Source organism: Cibotium barometz, chromosome 21 (genome assembly GCF_041138505.1).
Source record: "Cibotium barometz isolate CiBa-2024 chromosome 21, ASM4113850v1, whole genome shotgun sequence".
NCBI lineage: Eukaryota > Viridiplantae > Streptophyta > Polypodiopsida > Cyatheales > Cibotiaceae > Cibotium > Cibotium barometz.
This window is the reverse complement of record NC_141066.1, coordinates 34,106,330-34,112,840: the sequence shown is the minus strand read 5'-3', so window position 1 is coordinate 34,112,840 and position 6,511 is coordinate 34,106,330.

Sequence of the window (6,511 nt, the reverse complement as noted above, 5' to 3'; positions counted from 1 at the left end):
TGATAATTTTAAATTCTTCTGTCACGCCTGCTATCTGCCCCTCATATTATAAAATAATGTTTATTAGCTTTGTTTGTTAGACCTTCAGCAATATAAAAGTATTTTCACCACACTCAAACTAACGAATTCGTTACATAGATCCACAAACTAAGTCTGAGATTACTTTTGTTGTACTTATAGCTCGACGTTGGCATGGACGCCCGCCACTGAATTTGCGAGGTACACCCTTGCTGTTTGCACGTCAAAATGAGTACCAGGCTCCAGTGGGAACTGCATGAGTAGGGATATCTTAGTTTATTTCGATATGTGGCGGGAGGAATAAAACATCACATGTCATGGATATGCCATCTTCCAAAAAAAATACTCACTCTTCGAAGTATGCAAAAAAGAAGACTCAGGCAGTGTCCACTTGAGCATCCCGGAACCAGGGGCAGATGTCAACATAAGAATTTGAATCGCTGATCCAGCAACGTAGAGATCAGCGAATCAATTTGGTACACCTGCTCCTGAACCTCCCGAGGCAAAATTGAAATAATATAGCTGCACAACAATTGGAATCAGCATCAGAATACCATTGCTTGAAGAACAGGCCCAAAAATCTCTGGATTCATCACAACGCGAGTTGAACCTTACGTAAAATTAAACACTATCTTTCTCGCGTTGTCATGAATCGTGTAAGTTACAAAGTGTAAGTTACAAAAAAATAGGTTGGAGAAGGTGAGCTTTATCACATACCTCAAAACACACCGCAAGATTTTGTTGTTCATCTCCTTGTGAGGATCATTCAAAATCTGGACTTCTTCGTCTAGCATGGGGAATAAGCATTCTACACCTCGAACAAATTGAATCGTGGTCCAAGGACGGTGAGAGATCCCATGTTCATCTGTCGGAGTGCACGAATGGTCTCTCGCCTAGAGGCCAGAGCTTGAAGATCAAGACCCCTTCCATCTTCTTTCAAAAATGCCGCCCAAAGATCTCATCAAAGCTCGACGTGTGCTAAATCAATGTTTCATTGAATGTGCAACAGATTCAAAGGTGGAGGCAGAGAGACACTCATTGAAATGGAAGGGGAAATGAGAAACAGGCAGGCTATTTCGGCTCAGAAATGGAAAGAGAGGGTGGAAAAGAGATAAACCCAAAGAGCTTCCCGCTCAGAAGAACTAGGATTCCCGCCATTGGAATAAATTATTACACCATGTCAGCCTTTAGAATAAACTAATACACCACATGTCAGGCATTTGAATAAAAAATTGGGCCTTTTAGAGGGATCCAAGGCTCCACAAGCAAATATTATATTCAAAAGTATTCGCCTTTTGCTTACACGTCCCCACCACATGGGCTCTCTTACACGGCCCCTTTTTGAGTCCATATTTTTCCTAATGCAATTTCTCCATGATTACAATGAGAATCATTCAATTAATCTAGGATGATAATTCCTAGAATATGGTAGGAAGTCCTTATTACTGATAGTTCTCAATTTAATTGAAAGAATGAAGTTTAATATTATTGATATGATTAGAATGACCACCAATTGGATCATTATCCAATTATGGATTGATTCATAATTTCTCTATGAAATAAATATCATAAAAGCATTAAAAAGCCATTATTTTGGCCTCCAATTAGACAAGCATGGAAATTAATTTTGGATTAGAGAAATGCTTCATGAGAAGCTTCATTTGGATTGAGAATAGGTCATAGGAATGACCTTTCTTTGGGGGGAGAGAGAGAAATGCTTAAAAATCATTAAAATTAAGTATAAATAGAAATTTATGTGTTTCTTTATTATTACAATTCATAAAAGAACTTCAATAGTAATCAAAAGCCATTCAAATTAAAGCTTCTCAAGCTTGAGAGGGGTTGAGAAGAGAAGAATTTGGAGTTTTAATAAGAAAAAGATAATAATCCACACTTTACCTTCTAATTTACTTTATTCTTTGATCACAGTAGAGGCCCCCAACCAATCAATTGGTTTGGTATATTGTAGGAGTCACCAAGGAAGATTGAAGAGAGAGAGAAGCTCCAATCTCTTCAATTTTGTAGAGGTTTCTAGAGGATAATACAAATTAAGCTTAGTTTAGAGTAATACCCGCATAGTTTAATTCACAGATAATAATACAAAGGAATGAGGGTCTATTTATAGGAGAGGGAGGCCACTAACTGAGTCCAACTGAGTTCTAGAATTTTCCAGCTTCAGTTTGGCTGAATTTGGAGACAAGATTTGGACTAGTTTGGCTCCCTTTTTGATTTGGTTTGATCCAGGAGAGAGGAGAGATAAAAATATCCTATTATTTTTGAGTTTTAAACTCATCCAAGCATGTGAAGTAGGCGCCTTCTTGAACGTCTCCCTTTTCCTTACACATGTATCAAAAATGAATGGTTACTCCAAAATATCTCATTTTTTTATTAATACTTCATAATTTTTAACTAATAAACCTAGTACTTGGTCAACTCTTCATCTTATGTGGGTATTTACTCATTTTTGGATATTTTCTTTTATTCTTTGGATTTATCTTGTCTCAACAGTTGGATTAATCTTATTGGTCCATAGGAACCTTAATTGGACCATAATAAAAAAAACGAAAATCTGGACCCTTAGGCTAAGGTCTTCTGAATCAATTTTAATTAATTTCAATTGCACCTTGGAAAATCTATTTTGATTTTTCTATTTTATAGAAATATTTTTTGGATATTTGTAGAATTTATTTATCCAAAAATATCCCAATATTGATTTACCACTCTCTAGAAATTTTTATCTCACTAGGCAAAACAAGGAAAAATGATATTTTCTTGTATTCAGAAACATAGAATGATTACAAGGGATTGAAGTAGAGGCTTATTCAATATTCAACCTGAGGAGGAGGAATCTTATATCCTCTCCTACTTGAAAAACGTGAGATGTCCTCATCTCACAAAGTGGGGGTAATCCTTCGCTAACTCTTCTTCTTTCTCCCAGGTGGCGTCTTCTAGAGGGAAGAACTTCCACTTTACTAAGAATTCTTTGAGGACTCTACTCCTGAGAATCTTCTCCCGAACGTCAAGGATTTCCCCAGGTTTGGAGTACCATCTGGCCTTGAGTCGGAGAGATCAATTGCTCATCATCAAGCACGTGATTCGGGCTAGATACATACTTCTTAAGCAAACTGACATGGAATATATCATGTACCTTGAGATGGGGAGGAAGAAGAAGTTTGTAGGCTAGATCGCCCACTTTCTTTATGACAGTACATGGCCCACAGTATCATCCAGGAGAGAGCTTCTTGTACTTCCCTAAGGATAAGGAACTTCTTTTTGGTCGTACTCGAATAAAGACCATATCTGATTCTTTAAACTCTCTCTCAGATCTCTTTTTATCTGTAACCTGCTTTTGCCTATCTTGGGCTGCCTTTATATCTTTACGGATTGATTGCATCTGCTAGTCCATGTCATCAAGCATTTGTCTGGACATTTCAACTCTGATCAATGGGTCATACCAAGTCAACGGTGTAAGGTAATCTTGTCCATACAAAGCTTTGAAAGGACTCATCCCAATGCCCCGATGATAAGAAGCATTGTAAGCAAATTCGACGAGATGCAAATGACTTAACCACTTCTTGGGTTCCCTGCCTGCTGTCTGCAGCATGACCGAAGGATATCTTCAATTACTTGATTCACCCTTTCTGTCTAGCCATCAGTTTCGGAGTGATAAGCTGTGCTGAGATCCAAGAAAGTTCCTACTGCTTCAAAGAACATAGTCTAGAATTTCGATGTGAATTTGGGATCTCAGTCACTTACTATCCTCCTGGGTAAACCATGCAATCTGAATATCTCCTTAAGGAAAACTCTGGCAACATCCACTACAAAGTATGTTTCTTTCACTGGAATCAGATGGGCAACTTTGGTTAGCCTGTCAACTACCACAAAAATGGAGTTGTAACCTGATTGCACTGAAGGTAATCCAGTGACAAAGTCCATACTGATGCATTCCCACTTCATCTACGAAATGTCTAGAGGCTACAATTTCCCTGGCATCTTGACTCTCTCTGCCTTGACTCTTTGGCACATCAAACATTTCCTTACATGATCAAGTACATCCTTTTTGAGTCCTAGCCAGAAGAAGCTTTTCTTCACAGACATATAGGTTTTTATAAACCCTGGATGTCCAGCTATTGGCTATCATGGGCTTCTCTCAAATATCTTCCCTTTATTCCCTCATCATTGGGGATACATAGCCAATTATTATAATACATGCATCCTTCATCCAGTTTGTATCCAAGAACTCGACTCATTTCCTGAGGAGTCTTGCTTCCCTGCATCAGAAGGGTAGCAATAGGGGCAAAGAATTTGTCCTGCATGATTTTCTCCTTTGCTTTATTGATCAATGGATTTGACACCACTCTAATTGCAAGCAAGGAGGCTTTTTTGCTGAGCGCATCTGCAACCACATTTTCTTTCCCCAGTCCATACTTTATTTCAAAATCAAATTCTTGCAAGGTCTGCATCCATCTCCTTTGACGCATGTTGAGATCCCTTTAGGTGAAGATCCACTTCCAGACTTTGATGATCTGTTATCAAGGTGAACCTTTGTCTCCCAAAAGATAATGTCTCCACAACTTCAGAGCATACACTATTGAGAGTAACTCCAAGTCATGGACAGCATAATTCTTCTCATGTGTTCTGAGTTTTCTGGATTCATAGACCACTGCATGACTTTCTTGCATTAGAGCACCGCCTAAGGCAAATCCACTTGCATCAGTAACTACCTCAAAGGGTTTGGTAAAATCTGGCAATTTAAGGACAAGGTTGGTTACTAAGGCTATATTCAGCTTGTCAAAGGCACTCTGACACATTGCAGTATTCAGCTATATTCAGCTTGTTAAAGGCACTCTGACACATTGCAGTCCACTGAAAAAGTGTACTTTTCTTGAGAAGGTTAGTTAAAGGGGATGTTATCTGAGCATACCTAGGTATAAAGATCCTTTAACATCCGGTTGACCCTAGGAATCCTCTGACTTCCTTTACTAACTTGGGTTCTGGCCATTCAACTACTGCTTGGATCTTTGCGGCGGGGTCAGGAGAAATCCCATCCTTTGAAAGTGTGAATCCCAAGTATTCCACCTGGTCAACTAAGAAAGAACACTTGATCTTCTTTGCAAAGAGTTGGTGTTTCCTTAGGATTTCCAGGACCTTGCGCACATGATCTTCATGATCTGCAGCATTCTTTGAGTATACTAAGATATCATCAAAGAAGACAAGAACAAAATGATCCAAGTATTCTCCAAGAATATCTTGCATAAGACAATTGAATGTCGTCGGGGCATTAGTCAATCCAAACGGCATGACTGTGAACTCATAATGCCCATAGCGAGTTTTGAATGCTGTCTTTGGGATGTCTTGCTCCTTGATTCTGATCTGGTAGTACCCGGATTTGAGATCTATCTTTGTAAACATTTGGGTACCACTTAACCGATCCAGAAGTTCATCAATCCTAGGAATAGGATACTTATTCTTAATTGTTAATTGATTCAGTCCTCTGTAGTCAATACAGAGTCTTAACGTTCCATCTTTCTTCTTTTGAAAGAGAACGGGCACACCCCAAGGTGAGACACTGGGTCTGATGAATCCCTTCTCTAATAGTTGTCTTAACTGTTCCTTAAGTTCTGTGGCTTCAAGGACTGGCATTTTGTATACACGCTCGGCAACCTCCATCTATATGTCATCCACGTGCATCATATTGGCACCTGGTGGATTTTATTTGAGTAGCATCGATTCCGCCTGTCTTTCTTCATCATGTTTTTTCTTCATGGAACATTCTGCCTTGGTGTTCCCAAGCTATTGACAATATTAGCATGTGAAGGTTGTAGAACCACCGGCGTGTCCTTGGCTTCTTCTTCTTGAGTAATTCCCGTGGCCTCTGATCCCATACCTTCCCATCCCTAGGGGGTCTTCTTTCTACCCCTTCCATACTGTTCACCATGGGGGCTCTATTTTTCATGTTATATCTGCAATTCCATGTACTATGATTGTACATGTTACAAATGGTACACGTTGGTGGCACTGTGCATTCCTATATGTAAACCCCCTATATCACGTGCGTTAAAGGCCTATTTTAAAAACCCCTTATCTGTGAATTTTTCATAAATAAAACACACCCTTTTTCTATTTAACCTATGAATATCCCCTTTAAATTGTACCCTTCTGTATGTAAAAAAATGTGTAATATAAGGATTTTAAAAATCCCTTCTATTGAACCTACATGCTACGCTTACATATGAGTGACCCCCCCGAGATCAACTACTTCACCTATAGCACAAGTTCTTTGGGGCTCATTTTTACCTTCGCCAATTTTCTTCTTTTTGTTCTTCCTTTCCTTACTTCCACACTGGAGTTTCATGTGACGTATCGCTTGAATTATCCTCCTCAGTTGTGACACTTTTCCTGGGCTTCCTCTTTTGTCTTCTTTCTTGGCTTCTTTTTTCTACCATTTTGGCCGACTCAACCAGCTTCTCGAACTCCTCTTTAGTTTTCGCCT